The sequence below is a fragment of the Stegostoma tigrinum genome, chromosome 8, assembly GCF_030684315.1.
Source record: "Stegostoma tigrinum isolate sSteTig4 chromosome 8, sSteTig4.hap1, whole genome shotgun sequence".
NCBI classification, from domain to species: domain Eukaryota; kingdom Metazoa; phylum Chordata; class Chondrichthyes; order Orectolobiformes; family Stegostomatidae; genus Stegostoma; species Stegostoma tigrinum.
In genome coordinates this window covers 721339-747708 of record NC_081361.1, presented here as the reverse complement: position 1 = coordinate 747708, position 26370 = coordinate 721339, and the positions used below count along the sequence as shown (strand labels likewise).

General features: G+C 43.6%; 1 long non-coding RNA gene across 4 annotated transcripts; it reads right to left on the bottom strand.

Annotated features, from left to right (window-relative positions):
- Positions 1 to 1833: 1833 nt before the first annotated feature.
- On the bottom strand, positions 1834 to 13895 carry LOC132209872 (uncharacterized). 4 transcript variants are annotated; one of them, XR_009446007.1, is made up of 4 exons: positions 13790 to 13895; positions 13266 to 13654; positions 12699 to 12840; positions 1834 to 8790 (listed from the first exon to the last, which is right to left on the bottom strand). It is a non-coding gene; the product is annotated as an uncharacterized LOC132209872 (long non-coding RNA). The 4 variants fall into 4 exon arrangements; XR_009446008.1 differs by having other exon boundaries at positions 13611 to 13654; positions 13790 to 13879; XR_009446006.1 differs by having other exon boundaries at positions 1834 to 8812; positions 12699 to 13654.
- Positions 13896 to 26370: the final 12475 nt, after the last annotated feature.

Here is a 26370-nt window from a genome sequence, read left to right as displayed (position 1 = left end):
CAGTGTGGAAGATCTATGGAACACCATCACGGTGAGGACCCCCTCCAAGTCACACATCATCCTGACTTGTTTGAATCCAGTGCAGGATGAACAGCAATTTCCTCCAATTAAACACTGAGACAGCTTCTACACTGACTGCAACCTTCTGTCTAGTAACTGTGTGAAGCTGAACCAGACTGTTCACAACTCTGATGAAATACTTCACACTAAGATGAGCTTTCTCCTGCATCATCACCAAACTAACTGTTTCTATCTCAGTAACATCACCTGACTCCATCCACATCTCAGCTCATCTGCTGCTGAAACCCTATCCATTCTTTGTTACTTCTAGATTTAACTACTCTAACACAGACCGGTCCCCCACATTCAACCTTCCTGTAATGTTGGAGTGATTCAAATCTCTGCTGTCTCATTTCGAGTGTTATTGGCCCAAAGTGCATCACAGGTGCTAAAAAGATACATCAACAGATCTGTTAAAAGACTATCCAATTTAGCATCGTGATAGTACCATACAGCATGATAAGTTTTTCTCAAAGTTAGAATGGGACCTACTTTCCACAGGACTATGCAGTGGTTACTCTCACGGATTGCTGTTCTGGATGAATGCTGAGGATGAGACAACATAGGTTTTCCCCTCCCTCTCTCGCACTGTTCTTCCTCATCCCTGTTGTACCATTTTGTTTCTATGTCTCCTGTACACTCAAACATGTCTGTGTAGCTCCTTGAAAAGATAACTTTAATAAAACTTCAAGTATATTCTTTTTTGCTTCATGCAGCAAGTCATATGTGTATTGTCTCCTCTTTTCTTGCACTCGCAAAATCCTGCTGAGAAGAAAATGCCAGTTGCTGAAGGAACATTCGCAACAGTGGGATTCAAACCCACATCAATGAAAAGACTGGAGTCTTAATTCAGCACCTTAGACTGTTCAGCCACAGTAACTGACAAGTCGTGGTCATCCTTATTGTCTTCAATGATGATGTCGCTGCACCAAATTTTAGTCATGGAGCAGGAGAGGCCTCGAGACTGCATTACCATTTCTTAAATCTCTAACAACCTCAACCTCAACACCATTTTTGCCTCAAATCCCTGCAGAGTCTCCAATTTCTCTCAGGTTACCTCTCAAGCTTTTCTCTTCTCAAGAAAAGAACTTCTTGCTGTTTAACAGAAAGTGTGAAAGAAACATAGGAGGTCTGGCAATGAGACAAGTGAAATCATGTTAGTTTCAAGATATTTGCACTATTTCTTTCTCTCCGCAGGAATGGCTTCACTAACATCCTACATAATTGTTAAAAATTGTAACAACTATGTAGCAATTAAAGCTAAAATTCGATCTTCTCTCTTAATCATTTGCAGCACCCGCAGAGGACTTTAGACCCATTTCTGTCCTTTTCCATACCCATCCTGAATCGAAAAGAGCGAAAATAACAGACCTGCTGAATTTATCCAGCACATTTTCTGGACATTTTGGGTTTCTAAATTAATTCCCTCAATGTGTCAAATGTCTTAAATGCTTGCTCACAAGGTCTTGGTATCTGCTATTTAAATAGTGCACTGTGAACACTTCAATCATCCATTTTATATGAAACAAGCACACAGTAACTGAACCGTCTTCACGCAAAAATACAAAAATGTATTTCCTTTCTCATCTTTTAAGCCCGTTTGGTTTTTTGTACCATTTAATATGAAGTCTTACAACTGCACCAGAAACCTCTGGTTAAAAAGATTCTGAAAATGTAGTCCGTAACATGAGAATTGGCAAAAGTTGTTGACACACAGAAGAAAGAAAATGTTGTGTGAGATTCAGCAAATAAAGGAACATTTCTTAGACTGTAGCTGAAAAAAATTGGTTTATTGAAACAGACTTTTTCACCATTCGACCGAGTGACTGGAGTTATACAGGGCACTTAAAGATGAGGGCAACAACATCACGAAATTAATTTTGAATGTTAAATCCTGGAGCAAGTACTGAAAATGGATTGCAATGTGAATGAGAAGAATACATTGGAACCTTGGGATTTTCTAAAGCAGTTACCTTTTACTTCCTTGGACTGCAGCGGCGTCAGTGAAAAACCCATTTGTCACCTTATAAAGCAGGATTTGAACATGGACTGTGGAAGGCCAAGTTAACTCAGTTGTTGGAACATACGCTGTTTAAGTGCAGAGTTGTGAGTATGAGCCCAACACTGGGCACCACCTGTTTATTTAGTATTTTCCCTTTGCAAATTCCCTTCCTCCAGCTATTCTTGATGACCCTTACATCCCATGAATCAGCTTAGCGAATCTCTTTTGCACCGCATTCAACGCCAGCATATCCTTTCTTAAATACGAGTAGCTAAACCAATATGGCTTCACCAACATCCAAGACAGTTGTTACAAGATGTCCTGATCCTCAAAACACTAACACCTCGCAGTTAAGGCCAAAATTCCATTTACTTTCTTCATAACTTCAGCATCAGTTTAGGACTTTAGACCCATCCTTGTCCTTTTTCACACAAATCCTGAATCGAATAGTTATAATAACTACCTGCAAAATGCTATCCCACTGAAACTTCAACCACTTGCTCAACTTTGTAACCTAAAGTCAAGTCCAGGACCTTCCCCTTCCTTGTTGGGACTTCTACTTAGTGGCTGAAAAAATGCTCTCCTGGATGTATTTTAAAAATTCTGATAAATCCTTCACATTATGACGACTCCATTAATGTTGAGGAAGTTGAAAGTCTCTGCTACCATAATCCTGCTACTTCTACACTTTCTCAAAATCTGTCTCCTTATTTATTTAAAGGGGTTTTCAAAAATGTCACCTGTCCTTATTGCTATATAGATTCCTGAAGCAAAATAACAATATTTCCTCCTCCTTTACCACCTCCACTGCCTTGCATGAAGGCCCTGTATCCTGGAATACTGAGCTGCTAACCATGTCCAAGTGACAGCAATGGCTTTATGACCCCACTAATTTGTATCCTCAAATCATCTGCCTTATTCATCTGACTCCAAGCATTAAATACCATTCACCCGTGGCAAACTCGCTTATATCTTAATTGCCCAATGACAATGCCTTCCAGACTCTCTTGTTTCTTCTCTTTTTGGCCATTATTATTTTTGAACATTCTCTGGATTTCAGCCCACTGCTAAACTTTTTACATGACCCCCAACAGTACTGGAAACCCATCCCCAGCTCCCACAAGGATGCAGTTCCCATTCCAGTTTAGGTGTAACCGCTGTGTGTAATTCTACTCTTCCTGCTGAAGGACGGATGTTGTAAAACTTCAAAAGGTTCAGAAAAGAATTGTAATGGTTATTATTGTAATAGTGTACCATTAGTACACTAAGTTTCAAGCATTTTGGGATGACTCGGTTCCCAGTTGCTCATATGAAATGTACTGACTGTCATTGAGTGAAAAATAAAAACCACAGGTTCCTCGCACTTGTTGGAGGTGAGGATAGAGGAGATAGGCTCTCCATCTCCCCTTTCAAAATAAATTAGTCTGCTTTTGAGATAAAGATCCAATGCACAGTAGTTTTAATAAAATTTATATCATTTTTTCTCCCAACAAGGTAACCAGACATGTGGTGTTTTCAAACATCATGAGAAACAAGCCCAGATAACATGACTTGAATACAGATAATACGAGCAACAAAAATTCCTACAGATTCTTGGGAACTCATTGGTGTTTAACCACAGTGGCTCAGCGGTTAGCACTGCTGCCTCACAGTGCCAGGGACCTGGATTTGATTCCACCCTTGGGCAACCGAGTGTGTGGTTGTTGGCATATTCTCCCTGTGGCTGCGTGGGTTTCCTCTAGGTGCTCTGGTTTCCTCCCACGTGCTGGTTAGTGGATTCGCCAAGCTAAATTGCCCAGAGTGTTCAGTGATGCGTACATTAGGTGGGCTACGGGGAGATGTGTCTGGGTGGGATGCTCTGAGGTTTTGTGTGGAATTCTTGGGCCGAAGGGCCTGTTTCCATACTGTAGGAATACTCCGAATTCTATGAAAACCCGTCCTAATGAACTAGGGAATCCCTTTTCACACACTGCGGGTGGATTGTCTTTACCCAGTGTGAATGTGTTGATCTACAGCAATAAAACGTTATCATTTTCAAAACCTACTCTACAGTTACGTATTTGTTATTGAGATTAATGCGAAAGGACTAATAAATTAAACGCCATTTATTTCAATGCCAGAGGCCTAACAGCTAAGGCAGAGGAACTCAGGGCAAGATTGGAAACATGAAACTGGGTTATCATTGCAATTACAGAGGCAAGGCTCAGAGGTGGACAGGGCTGCCAGCTTAATGTTCTAAGATATAGTTCCGATAGAAAGGATAGAAAGTCGAAGGGGGAGGGGGAAGCAAAGCAAGAGAGGAGGGAAAAGTGGCATTTTTGAGCAAGGATAACATTACGGCGTTACTTAGGCAGGATATATCTGAGAATACATCCAGGGAAGTTATTTGGGTGGAACTGAGAAATAAGAAAGGGATGATCACCTTATTGGGATTATACTATAGCCACCCCCATTAGTCAGCAGGAATCTGACAAATAATTTTGAAAGAAGTTATCTGGAAGAATAACAGGGTGGTGATGGAAGGGATTTTAACTTTCCAAACAGACTGGGAATTCCATGGTCTAAAAGGCTTGGATGGAGCGGAGTTTGCTGAGAGTGTAGAGGAAAATGTTCTGATTCAGTATGTGATGTACCGACTACAGAAGGTGCAAAACTTGACCTGCTGTTGGCAAATAAAGCAGGACAGGTGACTAGGGTATCAGCAGGGGAGGACTTTGGGGCCAGTGACCATAATTCTATTAGTTTTAAAATAGTGATGGAAAAGAGTAGACCGGATCTGAAAGTTAAAGCTCTATATTGGAGGAAGGCCAATTTTAATGGTATTACACAAGAGCTTTCAAAAGTTGATTGGGGCAGATGTTCGCAGGTAAAACAGAAAGTTAGAAAGTGGGAAGCCTTCAAAAAAAAAAGAGATAACGAGAGTTCAGGGACAGTATACTCCTGTTCGGGTGAAGGACAATGCTGGTAGGTATAGGGAATTCTGGATGACGAGAGAAATCAAGGTTTTGGTCAAGAAAAACGAGGAAGGACATGTCAGGTATAGACAGCAGAGATCGAGTGAATGCTTACAAGAGTATAATGACAATAGTATACTTAAGAGGGAAATTAGTAGGGCAAAAAGGGAACATGAGGTAACTTAGGCAAATAGTATTAAGGAAAATCCAGTGGGATTCTACAAATAGATTAAGAACAAAAAGGATAACGATGGAGAGACAGGGCCCCTTAAAAAGCAGCAATGCCTCCTATGTGTGGAATTGCAAGAAATGGGGAATATAATAAAACAAGTATTATGCATCAGTATTTACTACAGAAAAGGATATGGAAGATATGGACTGTGGGGAAATAAATAGCAACATCTTGAAAATTATCCATATTACAGAGGTAGTGATGCTTAAAACGTATAAAAGTGGATAAGTTCCTGGGACCTGATCAGGTGTATCCGAGAACTCGGAGGGAAGCTAGGCAAGTGATTGCTGGGCCCCTTGCTGAGATATTTGTATCATCGATAGTCACAGGTGAGGGACCAGAAGTTGGCTAATGTGGTGCCACTATTTAAGAAAGGTGGTAAGGAAAAGCCAGGGAACTATAGGCCAGTGAGCCTGATATTAGTGGTGGGAAAGTCGTTCTAGGAATCCTGAGGGATAGTACTTGAAATATTTGGAAAGGGAAGGACTGATTAGGGATAATCAACATGGCTGTGTGTGTGGGAAATCATGTCTCACTGACTTGATTTTTTTTGATGCAGGAACAAAGAGGATTGAGTAGCGCAAAGAGGTGGATGTGTTCTATATGGATGTCACTAAGGCGTTTGACAAGGTTCCTCATAGTAGACTGATTAGCAAGGTCAGATCACATGGAATACAGAGAGAACCAGTCATTTGGAAACAGATCTGACTTGAAGGTAGAAGACGGAGTGCTGGTGGAGGGTTGCTTTGTCGACTGGAGGCCTGTGACCAGTGGTGTGTCATTTATAAAGATGATTTGGATGTGAATGTAGGAGTTATAGTTACTAAGTACCAATCCTTGCAGCATACTGCAGGTCAAAGGCCTTTCCAAATGGCCAGCTCTCCCTGGATTCCATGTGATCTAACCTTGTTAATCAGTCGACCATGAGGAATATCGAAAACATCCACCGGTCTGCCATCAATCTTGTTTCTAACTTCTTCAAAAAAACTCAATCAAGTTAGTAAGGCATAATTTCCTATGGACAAAGCCATGTCAACTATTCCCCATTCAGTCCACGCTTTCCAAATATATGTAAATCCTATCCCTCAGAATTCCCTCCAACAACTTACCCACAACTGACGTCAGGCTCACTAAAAGTTTATTGTTCCCTGGTTTTATGTTACCACCTTTCTTAAACAATGGCACCAGATTAGCCAACCTCCAGTGTAACAGCTCACCTATGACTGTCAATGGTGCAAATATCTGAGCAAGGGGCCCAATCGCAAGCTTAGCTTCCCGCAAAGTTCGAGAATACACCTGAAGAGGTCCTGGGGATTTATCCACCTTTATGCTCTGTATGGCATCCAGCACCACCTCCTCTACAACATGGAGCTTTTCAAGATACACATTCATTTCTCGAAGTTCTTTAGCTTTTGTATCCTTTATCACAGTAAATACTGATGTAAAATACTTTTTTGTATCTCACCCATCTCGTGCATTCCCACACATAGGCGGTCTTACTGTGCTTTTAAGAAGCATAGTAGTGTCAAAATTGGCCTCATTTAAAACTTTGACTCTTCGACCAAAGTCTATCCTTTTCCATAATTATTTTAAAACTAATAGAGATATAATCATAGGCCCCAAAATATTGTCCCCCCTGCTGACCCCTCAGTCACCTGCCCTACCTTATTTCCCAAGAGAAGATCAAGTTTTGAGCAGGGACTAATGACACCAGTACAAACAGCCCAAAGATCAAAGTTCATTCCTTGATTTAAGGGCAAAATCCTTCAAATGTGGTTGTGGTGAACTTGCTGGTGTGTTAACAGTTGGGATGATTGAGTGAATCCCTTTCCACACATAGAACAAGTGAATGGTCTGTCCCCAGAGTGAACTCGCTGGTGTCTCAGCAGGTTGGTTGAGTGAGCAAATCCCTTCCCATACTCGGAACATGTGAACAGTCTCTCCCCACTGTGAACTCGTTGGTGTTTCAGCAGGTTGCTTGACTGAGTGAATCCCAGCCCACAATCAGAGCAAATGAACAGTTTCTCCCCAGTGTGACTGCGTTGGTGCATTTCCAGCTGGGATGGGTAAATAAATCCCTTCCCACAATCCCCACATTTCCACAGTCTCTCCCCAGTGTGACCGTGCTGGTGTTTGGGCATTTCAGATGAATCTTCACAGAATCTTCGACACACAGACAATACGCATTTCTCCCTGGTGTGAACAGTGCTTCTTCCTTTAATGTTCAAAATCCTGAGATAATTAGGTTACGACAAACAGATTGAGTGTCAGATCTGGATGTGGTTTTGTTTGATTTCTCTGAATGCAATCACAATTTCAAACTGAAGAAAAAAAAAGTAGAGAGAGAGAGAGAAACCAGAAGAACACACACAAAGATTGTCAAACTCAGAAATTAATCTGATCAATTGTGGATGCAACACTGAGGGGCACTGCTGGATTATCAGTAAAACTGAACTGGTTCATTAAATGTCCTTCAAGGAAGGGAAACAGTCAGCGTTTGCCCAAAACTACAAAAAGAGATAGAGTTTGGACAGACATGAAGGGCAGGCATTTTATTCATCTGAAAATGAATCCAATTCCTGTTTTCTCTCCATACCCTCTGATCCTTCTGAAGGACTAAGATGCAGAAAAATACCTGAAATCTGAAATAAAAACAGAAAATGATAGAGATACTCAGCAGATCTGGCAGCATCTGAAATGGTGATAGATGCAGGAACCATTGCAATCTTGAAGAAGTGTTGAGATGATCATCCACTGCACCAAAATACACGTTACACACCGAGTGCCAGAAAACGGGCCTAGCTTCAATAGGTGCTTGGTGGCCAGCACCGATACAATGGGGACATTGTTGAACACAATGTTACCCGAGTGTCTGACCCCATTTAGTTCCGTGTTTCTCTCCTATTCTCTTTTCGGAAACAGGCAGCAGCAAGTAGTGAAGAATGCAAATGATATTTCGGCCTTCATTGTGAGAGGATTCGAGTACAGGAAGAGGGATATCTTTCTATAAGGGCCTTGGTGAGACCACACCTGGAGTCGTGTGCACCTTTGTTCTCCTTTCCAGAGGAAGGATGGCCTGGCTACTGAATGATCGGAAAGAAGGTTCACCAGGCCAATTCCTGGGATCACAGGACTGATGTATGAAAAGAGATTTGATCTTGATTAATCCTTCTTTCTTTTAATCTTTCAGCCACCGACAACATCATGAACTAATTTCAAATCCCATTTGCTGATTTGAGTCTTTTACTGCTAAAGCTATACTTGGGTTCCCATTCCCCTGTCATACGAGTTTAAATCCTCACCAGTGGAACTAGCAAAAGCATCAACAAGAATATCTGTCCCAGCTCTGCCCAGGACAATTGTTCAAGCTTGTGCATGTCCCACCTTCCCCAGAAACAAACAAACAGTCTCAATGCCTCAGGAATCCAAACCTTTTAAGTTATAGCTCCAGCCATGCACTCATCTCATCTGTCCTCTTATGCTTTTACTAGCACGTGCATTGTAGCAGCTCACACTGTTACGGGATTAGATCACAAAAGGTCCTGTGGGGGGTATAAAAGAGTCCTGTTGAGAAGGAACATTAGGGAATTTACTTGGGTTTCTGTAAACAGACAGTTCAAAACACATAAGCATTTTAACAAGAGGCAGTTTTTAAAGGCCTGGTTCAGCCACAATCACAAGTTTGTTACTTAATAAAAAGTAGAAGCAAAAGTCTGATCCTACAGCATTCTGAACTGTTTAGGTAATTGTAACCAGAAATGCAAACAACCAATTAACGTGAAAGGGTTAGCTGAATTCCTAGAGCAAATGTTTGTCAGCAATAAAAGCAGCTCACTGTATCATTATGGAAGGAAAAGCAATAAATGGTGTAAACACAACCTCGAAAAGACCAACAACATAGGAAGGGGCAAAGGAAGATTATAAAGAGAGAAGTCAGGGCTGCAGAGAGATAAAACAATTGAAATGTAGATACGGATAATTTGAATAAATTCTTACATCCAAAGATCAAGGGAAGAGTGACAAAGATAGATTACAAAATCCGAAATGAAGATATGGTTAGTGCCTTAGTTATTTGTGAAATCTGAACAAATTTTGTTTCATGGCTTGGTAAAGCTCTAAAGTGACTGAATTTCACACTCAGTGGAACTGGAATAGATGCTTTTTATTAAAACAAGAAAGTAATAATGGAAAGCGCTTAGAGTAGAAAATGAAACTTCAGTTTAAAAATCATTTACAGAATGCAAATCGTTGGGATTGTAAACTGCAGCAGCAAGTCAGAAACACTGTTTGATCTTTTAAGCTGAAGTAAGAGAGGGATTTTTCCACAATTTGTCAACTGTATTACAAATTGTAGTCACTTTATATCAGAGTTGAGTTTAAAAGACTTAATCACAATTCCTAACAATCCACACTACAGTTAGTAGAGAATTTGGAAAAGTTCTTAGTGATAAGATACCATTTTGGTTTTTGGCAAAAAAATGTGGTGCAGCTGGCAAATGTCTGAGGAGGAATATAACTGTCAAAAGCATTGTAAGGTCCCAAAGACAGACGAAGTAGTTTTCGAGCTAACCTCAGGAGATTATAGAAGGGTTTAGGACTGAACATAGTGTTGTCCACGATTGTTTGAACATACGACATAGAACATTACAGCACAGTACAGGCCCTTCGGCCCTTGATGTTGTGCCGACCTGTCATACCGATCTCAAGCCCGTCTAACCTACACTATTCCATGTACGTCCATATGCTTGTCCAATGACACCCTAAATGTACCTAAAGTTGGCAAATCTACTACCGTTGCAGGCAAAGCGTTCCATTCCCTTACTACTCTCTGAGTAAAGAAACTACCTCTGGCATCTGTCCTATATCTTTCACCCCTCAATTTAAAGCTATGCCCCCTCGTACTCGCCGTCACCATCCTAGGAAAATGGTTTGCTTACTGGATTGGGTATATTGATTTGGGGTGTGTGGCTAACAATGACAACAATATTGCATGTAAATAACACCTAGCGAATGGAATAAAAATATCACAATCAGCCAGGGAAAGTTTGAGTGTCACTGTCCACTCTTCCAATCTGAGCTGTATTTAAGAGGGGAATTAGGCCTCATGTGAAAGCCAGGTTTGGAGTGGACTCTGGCCTCTCCCACACATGCGGTAACAGAGCTCTGAATAAAGGTCACTTGTACAACTGAACACAACACAAACTTCTCCCGACAACAATGTGGCACTGGGTGTAAGCTTGACAATACTACATTTGAGATCTCGTATTTTAGTGTATCTCTTAACTTCCTATCTTCAGCTTTCAGGTCCTCCTCCCTTGGTTTTCCTATGTCACTGGTACAATCGGATGTTCACCCTCCCACTCCAGAATGTCCTGAAGCTGCTCCGTGTCATCGCTAATCCTGGCACCAGGGAGGCAACATACCATCCTGGATTCATGTCTCTCTCTATCCCTTACTATTGAATCCCCTGTCTCTACAGTCATATTTATCGTTTCCCTCCCCTTCTATGCAGCGGAGTTACTCCGAGTGCCATGAACCCGACTGATGCTGCTTCCCGAGTGGCCACCCCAACATCCCCCACCTCTCTCCCCCACCCCCGACCCCCCAACTGAACAGTACCCAAAACAGTATATCTATTTGAGGGAGATGACTCCAGCACTTCCTTTCTGAGCCTTTTACTTGTCTGATAGTCACCCATTCCCTTGCTGTCTGTGTAATCTTCACCTGCTGCGTGACCAGTCTGTTGAGAATGCGACCACAACCTTCTCAGTTACCATGGATGCTCCATACTGACTGCACCCACAGCTCAAGCTCTGAAAAGCAGTTAACCAGTAGCTGCAGATGGACACACTTCCTGCACAAATAGCCAATAGGGACACTGGTAATGTCCCAGAGTTTAATGCGGAAAACTGTGAGGTGATTCACATTGGAAGGAGTAACAGGAATACAGAGTACTGGGCTAATGGTAAGATTCTTGATAGTGTGGATGAGCAAAGAGATCTCGGTGTCCATGTACATAGATCCCTGAAAGTTTCCACAAGTTGATAGGGTTGTTAAGAAGGTGTACAATGTGTTCGTTTTTACTGATAGAGGGATTGCGTTTCAGAACCATGAGGTCATATTGCAGCGGTACGAAACTCTGGTGCGGCCGCACTCGGAGTTCTGGTCACCGCATTGCACGAAGGATGTGCAAGCATTGGAAAGGGTGCACAGGAGATTTACCAGAATGTTGCCTGGTATCGAGGGAAGGTCTTATGAGGAAAGGTTGAGGGACTTTAGGCTGTTTTCGTCAGAGAGAAGAAGGTTCAGAGGTGACCTAATAGAGACATACAAGATGATATGAGGATTAGATAGGGTGGACACTGAGGTCCTTTTTCCTCAGATGGAGCTGGCTAGCACGAGGGGATATAGCTTTAGATTGACGGGTCATAGATATCGGACAGATGTCAGAGGTAGGTTCTTTACTCAGGGTAATAAGGGCGTGCAATGCCCTGCCTGCAACAGTAGTAGACTCGCCAAGTTTAAGGGCATTTAAGTGGTCTTTGGATAAACATATGGATGATAATGGAATAGTGTGGGTTAAATGGGCTTCAGTGTGGTTTCACAGGTCGACACAACATCAAGAGCCTATGTTCTATTGTGCAAGAGGAGCACATCACAGGTGTGATGTCTTCTGTTTTGACTTCTCTCCAGATTAAGCCAGTTTCTGCCTTAAAAAGAATTTAATTAAGCTAGGTCCTCCCCCTTCATTTCAAACATTACTATTATAAACCTAAAGCCCCTAACTTTATTTAAGCTAATATATACTTTAAAAACTGTAAGAAAATTCTTTACAGTATCAAATATCAATTGGCTGTTTCCATTAGGACTGAGAGACTTTCTGAACTGCCCAAACTGAGACTGAGCATCACACTCAATCTTTCAGTTTCACTTTCTGTTTCACCCAACTCCAAAGCACTCTCATTTAGCCAAGCAGCACTCACAGTGCAGCCTTTTCATTTTCATTGTATGCTCACACCCACTCTGATCTCAGCCTCCCATACTGTTTCAATGCAGCTCAATGGAAGCTCAGGGAACAGCATCTTCACGTTAAATGCAGTAATTTATAAACCTCAGGAATCAACACAGACTTCAGCAGTTTCAGGATCAATGGAGTTGTCAGGAAATGGAAGATTCCACCTGGAGGGGTGCTGGAATTTGTGCCCATCAGGAATTTTAAAAGGAAGTTTGCAGGTATTCAAGAATGAAAAATGTATAGACTAAAATCATGAAGTGGGCGATTGGGACTAAATATGACAGTTCTTTCAAAGAGACGAGGTGTTGTTTGGACAAATCTACCCCTCTCAGGCCAATATCTCCTTTCTCAGCTGCAGGGTATAGAACTGAACACTTATCCCAGAGGTGATCAAACCAAAAATTTGAATATCCTGCTTTCAAGTTACAAACTTACCAGGAGTATTCTCCCATGCATAGAATGGTTAAACCTCTTTCCTTTCACTGTTAAGTGTCAATGATACTCAGATCCTGATCACTCCGCTTAATGGAGAACTTGCATTGGGATCCTGGTTTGCAAATTATTCTCAATAAATATCCTGTAAAGCAAATCCACAAGAGACAAATAACGGTCAGGCCTGGACAGAAATCCAGAAAACACAAGATTGTCTGGAAAAGGCAAACATTTCTCTTGGTTTCTGTTAGTTATGTATAAATCCTCCTCTTAAAAGCACCCTGCTCCCCCACACAGAAAGATGCAGAGGTAAAATACACCCATTATTACAGACTGAGGAAGTCAGACATTAATAAATTTGACGAGGGAGCACAAGGGGACTCAGAGCACTTTCAGTGATTTGATCCCAATCATATGAATACTGGGCAAACGGATATGCTTTAATAGATCATAATATTTAAAGCAGGACTTCCTACAGTGAGAGTGCAACAGGTAACATGAAGTTCTAAGCAAGGATTAGCGGATCCGAAACGTTATTTTTTTTCCTTTCACAGATGCTACCAAACCTACTGAGCTTTTCCAGCAACTTTGTTTTTGAACATGCAGTTCTGAACACGTTTTCGGCATTTCTCCTCCATTAAATATCTAACGGATAACTTGCAGCAATTTATACTGCCGGAAGCCAGTACTCCGCCAGCGTCAAAGGTCCTTCCCAGGAAATACACGCCGTGTCTCACAGTCTGGGAAAGAAGTCCAGAAAAACAAAAACAAAAACAAACATTTCTCTTGTCTTAATCTCCCCTCCCAAGCAAGAAAGGCTGCGCTTGCGTTCCACTGCAGGTTGCCACCTATAAATATGGCGATCCGGCATGAGTCCCGAAGATCACTGCCCCTAATAAAGATGGTGGCAATTACCTCTGCCTATCGCAGCCTCAGGTCCGTGGCAGTTTTTCCGTTTGCTGCAAAACACGGGACCGGCATGTTAAAATTTGTTTTCTGACATGCATCAACGGCTAATAAAGCCTCTCAGTCAATACCGAAAGTATTTCCCTCCCGTTTTTTTGCAGCTTTCCTTTTTATCCCGTGTACTGTACCTTCCGAAAGCAGCTAACCCTCATTCGCAGAGATATTGCGCCCGCGGACAGAGGCGATCACATGATTTTCACACAGACAAACATCTCACTCGCTCTGATTGGCTGGAGGGTAGGCCGCTTCCATTGGCCCCGCCCCGTGCTCCGATTGAACCAAAGCTGACATCGCTCACAGAGAGACAGCAATAGCTGCAGGTGTTGGAGTCACAGATGACACAGTGTGGAGCTGGAGGAACACAGCGAGCCAGGCACCATCAGAGGAGCAGGAAAGTTGATGGTTCAGGACCCTTCTTCAGAAATGGGGGAGGGGACGGGAACTGAAACATAAACAGAGTGGGGGCTGGGGAAGGTAGGTGGGAAGGTGATAGGTGAGTGCAGGTCGTCAGTGGTGAAGATTTTTCCTGCTGTTCATTAGCTCTGTGAGTGATGGTGAGGGTTCATCCCGAGATGGGGAAAAAAAGGGCCACTCCTGATTCTCCTAATGTACGGCAAAACAGCTTGTATTTTATGGAAACTTTTACTCTGTCATTTTCCTCGATGTTTTGGCTGTTTCAGAGACTTGGATAGAGCAGGGTCAGGAATGGATGTTGCAAGTTCCAGGGTTTAGATCTTTCATTAAGGTCAGGGAAGATGGTAAAAGAGGGTGAGGTGTGGCTTTGTTAGCCAAGGACAGTACAACGGTGGCTGAAAGAACTTTTGATGAGGTGGTATGGGCTGAGAGCAGAAACAGGAGAGGAGAGGTCGCACTGCTGGGAGTTTTTTATAGGCCCCTGCAAAGTTCCAGGGATGTGGAAGAGTGGATTGGCAAAATGATTCTGGGCAGGAGTGAAAAGAACAGGGTGGTCATTATGGCAGCTATTAACTTCCCTAACATTGAATGGAAATGCTATAACTCTAGTATGTCGGATGCATCAGTTTTTGTCCAATGTGTGCAGGAGGGTTTCCTGACTCGGTATGTCGAAGGGCCGACGAGAGGGGAGGCCACACTGGATCTGGTACTTGGTAATGAACCAGGCCAGGTGTTTGATTTAGTGGTAGGTGAGCACTTTGGACAGAGTGACCATAATTTGGTTATGTTTACTGTAGCAATGGAAAGGGTTAGGAATATGCCACAGGGCAAGAGTTATAGATGGGGGAAGGGCAATTATAATGTGATTAGGCAAGATTTAGGAGGCATAGAATGGGTTAGCAAAATGCAAGGGATGGGGACAATCAAAATGTGGAGCTGGTTTATGGAACAGATATTGCTGTCCTTAATAAGTATGTCCCTGTCAGGCAGGGAGGGAGCGATAAGGTAAGGGAACTGTGGTTTACAAAAGAAATTGTATCTCTTGTTAAGCAGAAGAGGGAGGCATATGTGACGATGAGACAAGATGATTCAGATGAGGCGATGGAGAGTTACAGATGAGCTAGTAAGGATTTAAAGAGAGAGTTAAGAAGAGCAAGGAAGGGACATGAGCAGACATTGGCAGGTAGAATAAAGGAGAACCCTAAAGCGTTCTATAGGTATGTGAAGAATAATACGATGTCTCGGGTAGGAATAGGGCCAGTCAAAGACAGAAGTGGGAAGTTGTGTGTGGACCCTGTGGAGATTGGAGAGGTGCTAAATGCTTATTTCTCATCTGTTTTCACTGAGGAACAGGAGAATATTGTAGAGGAGGTGACTGAGTTACGGGCTACTAGAATTGAAAGGATTAAGGTTAGTAAGGAGGAGGTGTGATCAATTCTAGAAGGTGTGAAGTTCGTAAATCCCCTGGGCCAGATGGGATTTTTCCGAGGATTGTCTGGGAAGCCAGATAGGAGGTGGCAGAGTCTTTGGCCTTGATCTTTGAGTCCTCATTATCTACAGGTTCAGTACCAGAGGTCTGGAGGATTGCAAATGTTGTGCCCTTGTTCAAGAAGGGCAGTGGGGCTGACCCAGGTAATTATAGACGTGTGAGCCTTACATCTGTTGTAGGAAACATTTTGGGAAGGATTATAAGAGATAGGATTTATTATCATCTAGCAAGCAACAATTTGATTGGAGATAGTCAGCATGGATTCGTCAAGGGCAGGTTGTGACTCCCAAAACTCATTGAGTTTTTTGAGAAGGTGACCAAGCATGTGGCTGAGGGAAGGGCAGTTGACGTGGTGTACATGGACTTCAGTAAAGCCTTTGATAAGGTTCCACATGGTAGGCTATTGAAGAGAATACAGAGACACGGGATTGAGGGAGAATTAGCAGTTTGGATTAGAAACTGGCGTTCCGTAAGAAGGCAACGAGTGGTGGTTGATGGAAAATATTCAGCCTGGAGTCCAGTTACTAGTGGTGTGCCTCAAGGATTTGTTTTGGGACCACTGCTGTTTGTCATTTTTATAGATGACTTGGACGCAGGCATAGGTGGATGGGTTAGTAAATTTGCAGATGACACTAAAGTCAGTGGAGTGGTGGACAGTGTGGAAGAATGTTGCAGGTTGCAGGGAGACTTGGATAAACTGCAGAATTGGGCTGGAAGGTGGCAAATGGAGTTTAAGATGGATTAAATGTTAGGTGATTCACTTTGGCAAGAATAATAGGAAGGCAGAATACCGGGTCAATGGAAAGATTCTTGGTAGTGTGGCTGTGCAGAAGGATCTTGGTGCCCATGTACTAAGATCCCTGAAAGTTGCCACCCAGGTTGATAGTGCTGTTAAGAAGGCTTACGGTGTGTTAGGTTTTATTGGTAGAGGGACTGAGGTCCGGAGCCATGATGTCATGCTGCAACTGTAGAAAATGCTAGTGTGGCCTCATTTTGAATATTGCGTGCAATTCTGGTCGCCCCATTACAGGAAGAATGTGGAAGCATTGGAAAAGGTGCAGAGGAGATTTACCAGGATGTTGCCTGGTCTGGAGCGTAGGCCCTATGAAGAAAGGCTGAGGGACTTGGGTCTGTTCTCTCATTGGAGAGAAGGAGGCTAAGAGGGGATTTAATAGAGACATACAAGATGTTCAGAGGATTAAATAGGGTGGACAGTGAGAGCCTTTTTCCAAGGATGATGACTTCAGCTTGTACAAGGGGACATAGCTACAAATTGAGGGGTGTTAGATTTAAGACAGATGTCAGAGGCAGGTTCTTTACTCAGAGAGTGGTAAGGGCATGGAACACCCTGCCTGCCAGTGTAGTTAACTCAGCCACATTAGGGACATTCAAACAGTCCTTGGATAAGCATATGGATAATGATGGGGTAGTATAGGGCAAGGGGCTTAGATTAGTTCACAAGTCGGCGCAACATCGAGGGCCGAAAGGTCTGTTCTGTGCTGCATTGTTCTACGTTCTATGTTCGAGGTGCTTCACAGATGAGCAAAACATCGATTAAAGATATCAATTTTACGATGTATCATAAAGAATAAGAGAGAGGTTCAGGGAGGAAATTCCATAGTTTGGGTTGTCAGCAGCTCTAACCCTGGAGTGTTGTAAGTGGGGTGGGTCAGAAAAATATCTGGAAAGGGGAATTGCAGGAGTGCAAAAAACACATATGGCCTTCATGACGGCAAAGGTTTCAGAGACTGTCATTAGAGAGTACGGATGTCGCATGGAGCTTAAGGCATTACTCTGCACTCAATCCATTACAAGTCATGACCACAAAGGTACAGAAGATTTCTGATGCCTTAATCAGGCTGATCAATATTTGTATCGATGGGCTTGCAAAATGTCAGTAATCGCCTCTACCTCAGAGTCATGGTATTGTTGGGATGCTGCTACAGAAGAGGAGACAGGGAGCAAGGAATGTCACATAAAACGCTCTCCTCTTCTCACTATTTTCACTGCAAAACCAAGGGAGCACCTAACATACCACCTCTATCTCCCATCACAACACTTTGCCCCACAATAACTCTGTCTGCCCCTGCACAAGGAGAAGTGGGATTCTTTTCCAGGACCATGTGGTGCCCTGAAACTCTGAGTGAAGACCAAAAGCATCTGAGCGATGAGAGCAAAGATTTGAGAAGACTGTCTGCACCTTTGCTGAAACTTACAGGAGCACCAGGTCAAAGCAATAGGCAGCATGTGGAGTACAAACTGGAATTGAGTAAGTGTGCGTCTGTACAAATTTGGACAGGCCGGGGGTTTGGGACACTTGACAAAATTTTCAGTTTCCTTTTTGAATAGTCACCTGAAATGCCTTTTTAGAACCACTTCTAACCCTTATCCATGCTCAGATCTGGAGGGCCAGGTCACTCTTGCACTGGTTTCATCCTGCAATTTTATGAAGTCAGCAACAAGATGAGTTTCAACATTGACTTTGAAGATTATTGAAAGCTATCATCGATTGCCATTAGAATGTTTTGATTTTGATTTATGTTGTCTCGTGTACTGAAGTACAGTGAAGTGTTTTTGAGAGTGGTGCAGGCAGATCATAGCAAACAATGATTTACAGATCAAAGTGTGTGCTTAGACAGAGCAAGGCATGCAAGGTTATGCCTGCATAGGAGGTGTGCAAAGCAAGATCAACACTATTTGGAGTTACAGAGTCCATTCATCAGTCGAATAATGGCAGAGAAGAAGCTGTTCTTGAACCCCTTGATGGGTGTGTTCAATCTTCTGCCCAATGGAAGAAGTTGGATGAGAGCATTACCGAGATGGGACGGGTCATTGATGATGTTGGCAGCCTTTCTGCGGCAAAGAGAAGTGTAAATGAAGTCCATGGATAGGAGGCTGTTGCCGTTGTGGCCTCCTCTACATTGGGGAAACCAAGCGGAGGCTTAGGGACTGTTTTGCAGAACACTTACGCTTGGTTCGCACTTTACAACTGCACCTTCCAGTTGCAAACCATTTTAACTCCCCCTCCCATTCCTCAGACGACATGTCCATCCTGGGCCTCCCGCAGTGCCACAACGATGCCACCCGAAGGTTGCAGGAACAGCAACTCATATTCCGCTTGGGAACCCTGCAGCCCAAAACGTATCAATGTGGACTTCACCAGCTTCAAAATCTCCCCACCCTCCACTGCATCCCAAAACCAGCCCAGCTCGTCCCTGCCTCCCTAACCTGTCCTTCCTCCCACCTATCCCCTCCTCCCACCTCAAGCCCCACCCCCATCTCCTCCATACTAACCTCATCCTGCCCCCTTGCCCTGTCCATCCTCCCTGGACTGACTTATCTCCTCCCTATCTCCCCACCTATACTCACCTTTACAGGCTCCATCCCCACCTCTTTGACCTGTCTCCTCTCCACCTATCATCTCCTCTATCCATCTTCAATCCGCCTCCCCCTCTCTCCCTATTTATTTCAGAACGCCCTTTCCCTCCCCCATTTCTGAAGAAGGGTCTAGACCCGAAATGTCAGCTTTCCTGCTCGTATGATGCTGCTTGGCCTGCTGTGTTCATCCAGCTCTACACCTTGTATTCTCTGGATAAGAGTTTGGCTTCTGTGATGATTCGTGCTGTGCACACAACTTTCTGCAGTTTCTTATGGCCTTGGGCTGAGCAGTCGTTGCACCAGGCCATTATGCACCCAGATAGGATGCTTTCTATGGTGCATCTGTAAAGGTTGGTGAGGTCTTCATGGACATGCAGTACAGTAGATAAACAAAACATAAAAAGTAAAAGTTCAAAAAGATGCCAAGTTAGACATGCTGAGACTTTGTCAGATTTGAAACTGTTTTGTGTAGGTAACAGTTAAAGAAAGCTCTTGCAGTTCTTTTGTCAGTGAGTACAGAAGTGCTGGTGAAATAAAGGATTATAGATGTAGCAGCCCTGAGTTAAGAGGAAAACAGCACAGGCATAAATATGCAGAAGATCACGAGGTTGACTAAGGTCAGTGTTGCTTATATGAACTGTGACTGGGCACAGTGGGGAGTTAATCAGATAAGAACAAGGATAAAATAGATCTGTGTCTGTGCAGTGGAGACCAACCAGAGTCAGAAGATGAAGGCCCAAGACAGACACTTTGAAGATCAAGGCTGCAAAAACTATCAGAAGTCCTTTTAACACTGTTGTTTAGCCACTGACAGGAACAGTACAACTGTTTGAGTGTAAGTTGTTGTCTGCATTTATCACTGCAGTTTGCCTGACAGCAGATCACCTTCTACTGACTCTGTCTCAATAAAGTTGATTGTTGCTTCACAGCCCAGCTCTGCTGCCAAGCCTGCTCCTGCCTGACAAGTGTAATCACAAAAGAAGATAATGCTTATTGCCAGTCCAGGCAGGCTGTGATTGTGGATGAGTGGGGAGGATGTTCGACAGAATGGGAAATGTTCATTCTGAAGAGATTGACCTGAAACAGTGACCATTAGTCTACTACTTTGCTGCTATGCCATTTCCCATTTTAATATGCCAATTCAAACTGTGCTGGTTTTGCTGAGTGTTCAGATCACAAGACCATAATGCATCCGAACAGAATTGTGCCATTCTGTCATGACTGAATGGTGTGCAGTTCTGGTCTCACTGCTATAGGAAGGATGTAGTGAAAGGGCTGAGGATTGACAAGGATGTTGCCAGAGTTGGAGGGTTAGTGACTCGCTTGTCAAATTGACTTTATTTCTGTGTATTACAATTGTTGTTCTGCTCCAGTTCTTATTTTAATCAGATGTTGATAATAATGCCCAGACATACAAGGCAGAAAATGATCTATCTCCATCAGCAGGGTATCAACCCCCTAATATTTTGAATAATTTTTTTATCTCATCTGCTGTCTGGTTGCATATCTCTTTCTGTTTTCTTTTTGTTTTCTTTTTCGCCACTTTGTCACTTTACAGCCTGGAGGAACATTGAAATCTATAACTAAACTGACCACATGATATCTGTTCTCCTTCTGTCTTCCACCTTCCACGCACCTTCCTTCCATTGATAATAAAATGTGAGGCTGGATGAACACAGCAGGCCAAGCAGCATCTCAGGAGCACAAAAGCTGATGTTTCGGGCCTAGACCCTTCATCAGAGAGGGGGATGGGGTGAGGGTTCTGGAATAAATAGGGAGAGAGGGGGAGGCGGACCAAAGATGGAAAGAAAAGAAGATAGGTGGAGAGGAGAGTATAGGTGGGGAGGTGGGGAGGGGATAGGTCAGTCCAGGGAAGACGGACAGGTCAAGGAGGTGGGATGAGGTTAGTAGGTAGAAAGGGGTGCGGCTTGGGGTGGGAGGAAGGGATGGGTGAGAGGAAGAACAGGTTAGGGAGGCAGAGACAGGTTGGACTGCTTTTGGGATGCAGTGGGTGGAGGGGAAGAGCTGGGCTGGTTGTGTGGTGCAGTGGGGGGAGGGGACGAACTGGGCTGGTTTAGGGATGCGGTGGGGGAAGGGGAGATTTTGAAACTGGTGAAGTCCACATTGATACCATTAGGGTTCCCAGGCGGAATATGAGTTGCTGTTCCTGCAATCTTCAGGTGGCATCATTGTGGCACTGCAGGAGGCCCATGATGGACATGTCATCTGAAGAATGGGAGGGGGAGTGGAAATGGTTTGCGACTGGGAGGTGCAGTTGTTTGTTGCGAACTGAGCGGAGGTATTCTGCAAAGCGGTCCCCAAGCCTCCGCTTGGTTTCCCCAATGTAGAGGTAGCCACACCGGGTACAGTGGATGCAGTATACCACATTGGCAGATGTACAGTGGATGCAGTCCTTCCATTGATGTTTTGTGAGGATTTCATCAGTGCCAGCAGCCGTGATCGAATCGGAGGAACAGGTTACATTGCAATTACATTTAAATCCTCCCCCAACTGAAAAATCCCTCGAAAATTGAACACAATTTCAAGGAAGCTATAAAACACATATGGAGCAATGAATTGAATTGTTAATAATGTTTAATCCGTGTGATAGGATTATAGAACGAAAAAACACTGCTGATGGTTCGAAGCTGAAAGACTAACAGTGAAATGCAAGAGACACTCAGCAAGGCGGGACACAGTCTGACACACACACTACAAGATAACCAGGGGAATGGGGAGGGAATTTGTTGGTTATCCCGGGATACAGGGTCAACAGCGAAAAGTGAGAGACACTGGATTGGGAATCGCGGGATAAAGACACGTAACTGGGTCAGAGAATGGGGACAGCACAGCGAGGCTCCCTGTGGTACTCGCCTTGGACCGCCCCGCTTTTGGGCAGGTCTGAGTTCAGTTTCCGGAAACTGCAAGTTCTGTGAAGTGGGCGGGACTAAATTTGTGATTGACAGGTAGGGGGTGTTTTTCAGTCCAGAAACAGCCTCTGCTCCGCCTTTTCTTGGTGAATGTTTCCCTGCAGTCGAGTTGGTGAGTGTTTAGAACTCTGTCGGTTTCCCGGTAATGTAGGTGAACTGGAGCTCACTGTGTGTTAGATCATATCGCCAACCCTCTCTCATCCCCTTTCTCCCAATCCCCAGTTACACGCTGCTGGCTCAGTGAGTTCTGGCGGATGCGGGGCTGTGGTCAATCTCGGCGCTGGTTTCGGTTCACAGAAGACGGTTTAGTATTTGAGGTAATGACAGATCATTCTGCCCAGCAGGACAGATTCTAATGTTGTCAGCAGGGACCATACAGCCCTCACAGACTGGGGTTACTTTCTTTCCAGCAGAACAGACCGAGGAAGGGTCATCGGACCCGAAACGCTATCTCTTCTTCCCAGATGCTGCCAGACCTGCTGAACTTTTCCAGCAACTTCCGTTTTGTTGTAGACGAAGGGGGGACATGATTGAAATGTATAAATTTATGAGGGAAATAGAGAAAACAAGAACAAATCTTTCTGCTTAGTGGTGGAATCAGTATCGGGCGACATGGATTGATGGTAAGCGGCGGGAAGTTTTGATGAGTTGAGCGGATTTTTTTCACTCAGATAATGGGGGGAAACTGAAACTCACTGCCTGGCAGCCTAGTCGAGCTACAAATGTTCATAACACTTCCGGAACTATTGAGATGTATAAAATAAACACGGAAAGAACTGGGATGCTGTAAATCAGAAACAAAAAAGAAATTGTTGACAACATTCTGCAGATCTGGCAGCATCTTGGAGAGAAATCAGAGCTCAAGTTTCGGATCGAGTTTTTGAAGCCAGGATGTAGAACCCCCCAATGAGGAAAGAGGGGACCTAACTTCAGACAACCAACGCGGACAAGTGCTTGAAGTATTAGCGGGGAGAATTTTGCAGGCAGTTATCAGAACTCTTTTGAAAAGATTTGGGATTGTTATGGAAAAGGACAAGGATGGACCTGTAATCAAAGTTCTAACTTGGTTGATTTTAATAAGATATGATTTGGCCATAGTGCACAGGAAGCAGATACTTTCAGGTACATGTGCAAGAGGGAACATAAATGGAGAGATAAGGAGAGCGCTAAGGGAAATATGAATTGATACTGCCAAGTGAAATGAAGCAAAATGCTCTGTTGATTTACAGGTAGACATATGGTTAAAGGATAAGGGGGAATGTGTAAGGCCCATTAAGGACCACAGAGGTATCTGTGCGTAGAACTAGAGAGTGTTGGCCTGGGTCGAAATGAATACTTTGTGTCAGTGCTCACTAGTGAAATAGATGCATCAGGGAGAAGGTCTGCGATAGAATGTAAAGAAACTATCACAGAGAGAGAAAGGAAGTACTAAGTAGTCTGGAAGGTTTAAATGCAGATCAGTATCCAAGGTCAAGTGAAATGTCTCCTGTGATGTTAGGATGAAATAGCAGGGTGCTTGCAAGGTTCTTAATTCCCCACTAACCACAAAGGGACCCTTCTGAAGGGCCACCGGACTCAAAACGTTAACTCTGTTTTCTCCTTCGCGGTTGCTGCCAGAAGTGCTGAGCTTTTCCAGCAACTTTGTTTTTGTTCCCAATACTTTTATTTAATCTCTTTGACATCAGCAAGACTTTTGGGAGACTGAAAGCAAAGCTAAGTGCGCATAGAATCCATTGAAATTTGGCAAATTGGATCCACAATTGGCTGAGGTTCAGGAAGCAGAGAGGTGGGTTTTGTTTTGTTTCTAACCGCAAATCTGTGCACATTGGTGTGGCAGAGTGGCCAATGTTGGGCCCTTATTTTTGTTTTAGGTAAATGCCTTAGATTTGAATGTATGAAGGTTGATCAGTTAGTTCAGATGATGCAAAAGTAATAGATGGTAAATAATGAGATGGATAGCCTTAGTTTACAGACCGGCTGATCAGTGGTAAATGGAATTTGATCTAGATTAGTGAATAGCAATACATGGACGAGTTATCCAGTCCTTGAATTCATTTGTTAATCAAACAGTTTGTGATTAGTTGACTAGCCAGGGGAGGAAGGCTATTTCCTTTTCCCATCAACATACACCATGACATAGTCCTGGATTGTAAATGGGGATTTTGGCTGTAAGACAATTTTGCTACATGTTGCTCACTCCATAGTCAGACCTCAAATGAGAGTCTCTAATGTATGGTGCTGCAAATTGTGAGGAACGAAAATCACATTTTGGCTTTTATTGCTAATCAATTTGCTGTCCCCTAAATCTTGATCATCTCTAACAGAAATCATGCAAACATGAACATGAGGAAAGAGGCCACCATTTTAGCAGGAAAACAAATGTGTAAAGCTAAGAGAGCAAATGATGACAGTAAATTTAAGAGACGTACCAGAACCAACATTTGCAGAGTAGGCACCCTCCCTGGATTCAATCCCTCTCCCTTCCTTTGCTGCAAGTGAACAGTTTCCCGACCCTACCACCCAGAAAGACTAAAGAAATGGAAAGGGAGGAGACATTGCTTTGCTCCCAGATGTTGCACAGAGGAGGAGGTTTCACTGGAAAGACAACATCTGCATTGTGAGCCCAGGACTGAAGCAGCCAATAGGAATTGCTGTGCTCCGTGGTGATGCCTCAGGTTTCAGGCACGTGGACACGGGAGCGCCGCCCCCACCTATTGTTCCCCTCCTGCTGCCAGGGTTGCCGGGGCAACCAGCGGGCGGCTCGAATCAGAGCGAGAAGCTGCTCGGGATCTGCCCCTCCCCCTCCCTCCGGCGGCAATTGCTGAATCAGAAGGTGACCATGATCAGCCTCTGACTGTTCTGTCTGTTTATGGTTTGCCTGTTCTGTCTGTGGGGAAAGGTATGGACCATGTGGAAACAAAAAGGAAAGACCATGGAGGAATTTGAAAGTAAGGATGGGTCTGAACAGCGGGCCTTAGATTGTTTGTTATGAAATGTTTGTTGGTGAGATGTGGCCAGTGCTGCCTGGAGCAGCATTTATTGCCCATCTCAGGTGCTGTGGAGAAAGAGCTGCCATGGGCCATGTCTATAATCTTTGACTGCCTATTATGCTGGGGACCAGGCAAGTCAGCGTTTCGACTGGACCTGAAGCCTGTCAATTTCGGATGGGTAAATCATGTTAGACAAATCTACAAAAGTTTTTTTTTGAAAATGTAACTGATAGAACCCGGTGGATGGGGTCATTTGGATTTTCTCAAAGCTGCTGATCAAGTTCCGCTTAAGAGGTTAGTGTGCAAAATCAAAGTTCATAAGATTGTTGGGAATTTACTGGTGTAGATTGTGAATTGGTTGGCAGACAGGAAACAGTAGAAATAAATGATCTTTTTTCAGTGTCTAAGGCTTTGACAATTGGGACGCCACAAAGACCCTTGGACCTCATGTGTTCAAAGTGTACATCAATGATTTGTATGTGCGAATCCAATGTACTATTTCTAGGTTTGTTGACACAAAAGAAGAGGGATTGTGAGTGAACGGGACATAAAGAGACTTCAGAGTAATTTAGATGATTTGAGTGAGTAGCAAATGCATAGCAGATGCAGTATCAGTGTGAAGTTATCCACTTTGGTACCAAATTCAGAATGGCAGAGTATAATTCAAGTGGTGGTCGATTTGGAAATGTTCATGTACAAAGGGACCTGGGTGTGCTTGTACACCAGTCATTCAATACAAGCTTGTAGGTGCAGCAAGCAGTTAGGAAGGCAAATGGAACTTTCTCCTTCATTTCAAAAAGGTTTGAGTATGGCAGCAAGGTGCTCTTACAGCAGCTGTGTTGGGTTTTGTGAGGCCGCATTGAAATCTATGAGCAAGTTTGGTCTCCAAAACAAAGAAACATTATTCTTGCTGCAGGCAAACAGCAATTTCTTGTGTTGCTGAGTGAGGGACAAAAGTTATCACTGACCATGAATCAAGAAGAAGCTCCAGTTGTTGTCTTGGTTTCAAGTCAGATTTGGAGATGATGTCACTTGTTGACAACACTTTAAAGCATTTCCCAAAGCGGGAAGTGGGTGATGTTCCCTCACTTTTGCTTCATTTCCCTCTTGCAAAACAAGACAGAGTCTGAGGCACTGTTTGGTTTAGGCATACCCACTGCAGGGCCCTGCTCCCCACACCACCACCTCCCCCTGCTACACACACTAAGAAAGGAATGATGTGGATAAAGTAATCCAAAAGGTGTGGTGGGAAATACAAGACAAAATAGAGAGAGGTAGTGTTAGAGGAGCTGGAATCATTGAAAGTGGATGAGTCACCAGGCCCAGATAGATAGTTCCCTGGCGTGTTGAAGGAAATAGCAGATGTTGTGAGGATTAATTTTCAATCTTCACTTGACTCAGGTGAGGTGCCAAGGGGCTGGAGGAATGCAAATGTGCTGTTGTTGTTTAAAACAAGTACAAAGGAAATGCCATACAACTATAGGCCAGTCAATCTTACTTTGGTGGTG